Raw genomic sequence first — 6,000 nt, 5'->3', positions numbered from 1 at the left:
TGCACTGAGTACAAGCAGGGACTCCGGTAACTAACTATGACAGCATAACTAAAAGGGGAGAGCCAGAAGGTAACACAGGCATGAGGGAGCCCCGGGACATAAAGCAGCAGCCACTACACCATCAACAAACTCGAGTAAGCAAGCGAGTGGGGACTGACAGCATCCATACATCCCAGTTTACCAAAACACTATGTGTGAGGACCCTCCAGATCTACACCTTTACCTCATAAACACCATTAACAAAAGGCTTGACCAAACAGATATGTTTTCAGCCTAGACTTAAATGCTGAGACTGTGTCTGATTCCCAAACATTACTTGGAAGGCTGTTCCATTTCCACTAGTGGGAAGGCCCACTCACTGATGGACTTGCGAATGATCTCACATTCGTCTATCTCTGTGAGAACATGCCGGAGCTTGTGATACTCCCCTGGTGGGACACACTGGTATGGGAGTCTGAATGGCTGCTCATCAGACAAATGGATGTGATGGACAAAATCCTTAGCCAACCCACAATCAAGCTTGCTCTTTGAGAAAACGTCCTCATACTTCTGGATCAGTTGCAACAGTTGTGATTTCCAGTGGTCTGACACCTAACATGAATCAATATCCAGATCATCCAATCCCAGGTTACATAGACTGTAACAAAAGCTGGGACACAGTGGGGGATCTGGACCACTGGCTGCTTCATCACATACTGTGTGGTTCTGCACTCTGACTGCTGTGGCTGGTGTTTGCTCAGAGGTCATACCCAGATCCTCAATGGCTATGTAGGAAGACAAGCCTGCCAAATTGGTATGGTGCTTTAACATGACAGCCTTGTCAGAGATGTTCAAGGTTCTGATTGGGATCCATCTGTCACCATTCATAGAGGCTACAGACCGGCAAACAATGTTGTTTTTCTTGTGGATTTGTGCTTTTGATGGTTCAACAGCGCTGCCTTCAGAAAGGGGGTGAAGCTACAGGTAGCTTGCCCCAAACCAGATGTTCTTGCTTTGGAAGAAGAATTAGTGCTTGCACCAGCTTGACCGTTTCAATAAAATATGGCATTGTATCTCTTAGGTCAGAGATTCACAGTCTCTTCCTCTTGCCCCAACCGGAGCGATCACACTCTCGCAGATCGGTCCCTTCGTGTCACCCAGAATTCTGGGGCGAATCGCAAAGAAAGACAGGAACTATCAATAGTTTCACAGTCTTTATTTACAAGTCATCAAAGACGAGAGAATACAGAGAGCTTTTTATACGTACGTGTGTGTGTGTGTGTGTGTGTGTGTGTGTGTGTGTGTGTGAGTGAGGGTGTGTGTGTACAACCCCGATTTCAAAAAAGTTGGGACAAAGTACAAATTGTAAATAAAAACAGAATGCAATAATTTACAAATCTCAAAAACTGATATTGTATTCACAATAGAACATAGACAACATATCAAATGTCGAAAGTGAGACATTTTGAAATTTCATGCCAAATATTGGCTCATTTGAAATTTCATGACAGCAACACATCTCAATAAAGTTGGGACAGGGGCAATAAGAGGCTGGAAAAGTTAAAGGTACAAAAAAGGAACAGCTGGAGGACCAAATTGCAACTCATTAGGGCAACTGGCAATAGGTCATTAACATGACTGGGTATAAAAAGAGCATCTTGGAGTGGCAGCAGCTCTCAGAAGTAAAGATGGGAAGAGGATCACCAATCCCCCTAATTCTGCACTGACAAATAGTGGAGCAATATCAGAAAGGAGTTCGACAGTGTAAAATTGCAAAGAATTTGAACAGATCATCATCTACAGCGCATAATATCATCAAAAGATTCAGAGAATCTGGAAGAATCTCTGTGCGTAAGGGTCAAGGCCGGAAAACCATACTAGGTGCCCGTGATCTTCGGGCCCTTAGACGGCACTGCATCACATACAGGCATGCTTCTGTATTGGAAATCACAAAATGGGCTCAGGAATGTTTCCAGAGAACATTATCTGTGAATGCAATTCACTGTGCCATCCACTGTTGCCAGCTAAAACTCTATAGTTCAAAGAAGAAGCCATATCGAAACACAATCCAGAAGCACAGACGTCTTCTCTGGGCCAAGGCTCATTTAAAATGGACTGTGGCAAAGTGGAAAACTCTTCTGTTGTCAGATGAATCAAAATTTGAAGTTCTTTATGGAAATCAGGGACGCCGTGTCATTCGGACTAAAGAGGAGAAGGACGACCCAAGTTGTTATCAGCGCTCAGTTCAGAAGCCTGCATCTCTGATGGTATGGGGTTGCATTAGTGCATGTGACATGGGCAGCTTACACATCTGGAAAGACACCATCAATGCTGAAAGGTATATCCAGGTTCTAGAGCAACATATGCTCCCATCCAGACAACATCTCTTTCAGGGAAGACCTTGCATTTTCCAACATGACAATGCCAAACCACATACTGCATCAATTACAGCATCATGGCTGCGTAGAAGAAGGGTCCAGGTACTGAACTGGCCAGGCTGCAGTCCAGATCTTTTACCCATAGAAAACATTTGGCGCATCATAAAACGGAAGATACGACAAAAAAAGACCTAAGACAGTTGAGCAACTAGAATCCTACATTAGACAAGAATGGGTTAACATTCCTATGCCTAAACTTGAGCAACTTGTCACCTCAGTCCCCAGATGTTTACAGACTGTTGTAAAGAGAAAAGGGGATGTCTCACAATGGTAAACATGGCCTTGTCCCAACTTTTTTGAGATGTGTTGTTGTCATGAAATTTAAAATCACCTAATTTTTCTCTTTAAATGATACATTTTCTCAGTTTAAACAGTTGATATGTCATCTATGTTCTATTCTGAATATGGAATTTTGAAACTTCCACATCATTGCATTCCGTTTTTATTTACAATTTGTACTTTGTCCCAACTTTTTTGGAATCGGGGTTGTATGTGTGTGTGTGTGAGAGAGTGAGTAGACCTTGGTCTGGGCAGGTCAAATTATCTACATCAATAATAAGCAGAATGTTCTTACACATTTCATATCAATAAGCAGAATGTTCTGATAGAATGTTCAAACAGATATCAAAGATATCAATATTACGCACAGCCTATTCTTGATAACCCAGAGCAATATGTTCTTACGATAGTAATGGAATTTTAAACAAAAAATACTGTTTCTAGCTGAACAGAGGGTGACAGAATAAATTAATGTCTTCTTGGTCATTTTAAACAAAAATACTGTTTCTACCTTTACAATTCCCCTCTTTGATACTAGATTAGACTAGTATCACACCCCAGTATTCTGTGTAGCAGCAGGAGAATATACATTGGTGTTTTCCCTGCATGGGGGGGTATAGGTAAAAACATTCATCATGTAATATATCCTATCCACCAAGCATCTAAAAATACAGGGTCCAAAATGAAGAAACAAAAGGAAAACCACAATCACTGGTACACACATAGATATAGTCGCAGTCCATTTCCCAAACAGTTTAGAGAACCATATCCACCCAACTGAGTCTCCATGCTCGTCATGCTCCAGTTGTTGAGCGATCTGTTTCATTTGATGTATGGCTGCACCTATTTCGCCATCTGGGCTGTCATTAGCAGGGACAAAGGTGCAACAGCTTTCTCCGACCACAGCACAAACACCCCCCTTTTCTGCTGTAGGTGCATTTGGGTAATTGAGTGATCAATCTCATTAAATCTGAAGGTTAATAATTAAAATTGAATCAGTCTCATTTGAATCATACCATTGAATTATTCTCATTGAATCAGTCTCATATTATCATTAAATCACTCATGGAATCAGTCTCATTAATTAATACCATTAATTTTGGTGCTTAATAATAAATTACCAAACAACTAAATTATGGCATATTCCAAGTTATTATGATCACTTACCATATTACATAAATCATATGCACCTTTGAATTCATGGAGATTGTTTGACTTCAGAAATATTGGAACACAAATAAACAGTTCCAATAATAAATGAATTTATTATAACAAAGATAAAAATGAATAATGGCAGTTGAAATATATACAAACAGTGAGATATACTTGATGAGCATGTGTGTGTGAGAGTGTGTTGTGGTGAAAACAAAAGATTAGCTTTGTGTACTAATTAAGATGTGTTTGTGTGTGTGAGGCCTGGTGACCATGTGTTTCTAAGTAACATCAGAGAGTTAGCTTTGGTTGCTAAGACAAAGGAATGCTAGCAAGGGTGTGTCCACGTGGTGTAGGCCTTGTGGCTTAAGCAAAAGGTTAGCATAGCTTGCTAATGAGACAAAAGAATGCTAGCTAAGGTGTGTTTGTGTGGGGGGGGAGGACCGCCATGTGTTTCTAAGACAATACACTTAGCTTTGGATGCTAATGGGACAAAAGAAATTAGCCGTAGGCTAATTTCACTAGCTTATAACAGTACTGAATCCACTGAAACCTTGATAAGGTCAAAATGTGTGATAAAGAAATTAAAATGTTAGTGAGGAATAAAGAGAAGCATGCACAGCCTATCTATTAAACAATTGAGAGAACATAGGACAATTAATTCAATTCGACACGCTGCATGTCTACAGTGTAAACAAACCGTTCCTGAGTTTAAATTCACACTACTTCAATAAAAGCTAATTCATAAGACTAGGTTTTTTGATTATGCCCAAAAATGCCAGTCTTGTGCGAGATTATGAGAAGATGTCCCAAGACTTTTGGAGTTTTCACCATTGTGGAGATCTCCATGAAGCACAGGGAATTTCTTGGAGAGGCTGAGTTCACAGGAGCCCACAGAGACTTCTGTAGAAAAACAAAGAATTCTTGGTCCGACACTTCGTAGCTCGTGGGAAGGAAATCTTTGTAGAACAAGGTGCACAGCGCTTCAGTTAAAAAAGGGTCCAGCCGCTTTCTCAACTTTGAATTAAAACTGCTTGGGCGGCAGTTGTGACGTCACTTCTAATACGAATAAAACTGATTATAACTCAACTGAGTTAAAGAATCGCATGACTCTGGAGTCTACCTTGGCCAAGGGTAAGAAAGAAATCGCGCTAAATCATGGATCTTGCAAGAAAGAGGTCTTTTTCTGGTTTGCTCAGGTGGAGCGAGCGATTCCTCCTTGTGTCCAGGCGGCTGCTCCGGACGGAAAGAGAAAGTATGGCGGATCTCCGGGGTTTCTTATGCCTTCCTGTAGGATGTGACATAGGTGATCCCGCCCACGCGTGACATAGGTCAACGCAGAAGTTGGCTGATGGGAAATGTAGTTTCTAAAAGGGACTGTGTGTACGTACACTGCCAACAAAATATCAAGGGCCATAAGATTTTGAGTAGTCATTAGGTGCAGGGCAGTTAATTCAGTCCTAATACCGTCTACAGCTCTAGTGGTTTCATTAACAAAGCTGGCTAAGTGATAATGTGTTATTTCTACTTCCCTCCACAGATCAGATAAGCCAAACTGAGGAAACAGTGACGTCCAGAAACAGTGCCATTTAGAAGTAAGCTGATGTGCCAGGGGTGGGAAAGTACCATAGACATCTCATTTCTGGCGACGAGCAGAGAGGGGATGGAGAGCAGTGATAGTGTTCTTGAGTTGTATGGGAGCACAAACGCCTGACCAATTGGTGGGAAATGAAACAAAGAGGTCAGATCTATTACCGCGGTACCAGTACCAGTTTAATGCTAATTTAACACCAGGATAATTATTAGGGTGCGGCGGAACACAAGCAGGATGAGCCCTACATGTATTATTGACATACCCGATGCTGTTGCGTGTGCAATTAGTTAGCGGAGGGTTACATTGGCATGAATTTGGGACCCAGCAAGGACATGGAGAGGTGGTGGAATTCTGATCATATATGTGATTACATCGAGAATTAGGAATTTTTCCCAAATACACGCTCCTTCCTTCAGAGTAATTTGTTCTAAAACAGTGAGGGAAAATGAAATTAGAGGGCATATCGACCTGCAGAGTAGTGAGAACAGAGTCCTGTAAGACAATGGCAGGGATTTCCATGCTAGATACTGAAGAAGTCTGGTTTAACATTGCTGCCAC

Source organism: Neoarius graeffei, chromosome 15, assembly GCF_027579695.1.
Source record: "Neoarius graeffei isolate fNeoGra1 chromosome 15, fNeoGra1.pri, whole genome shotgun sequence".
Lineage (NCBI taxonomy): Eukaryota > Metazoa > Chordata > Actinopteri > Siluriformes > Ariidae > Neoarius > Neoarius graeffei.
This window is presented reverse-complemented; position numbering follows the sequence as displayed.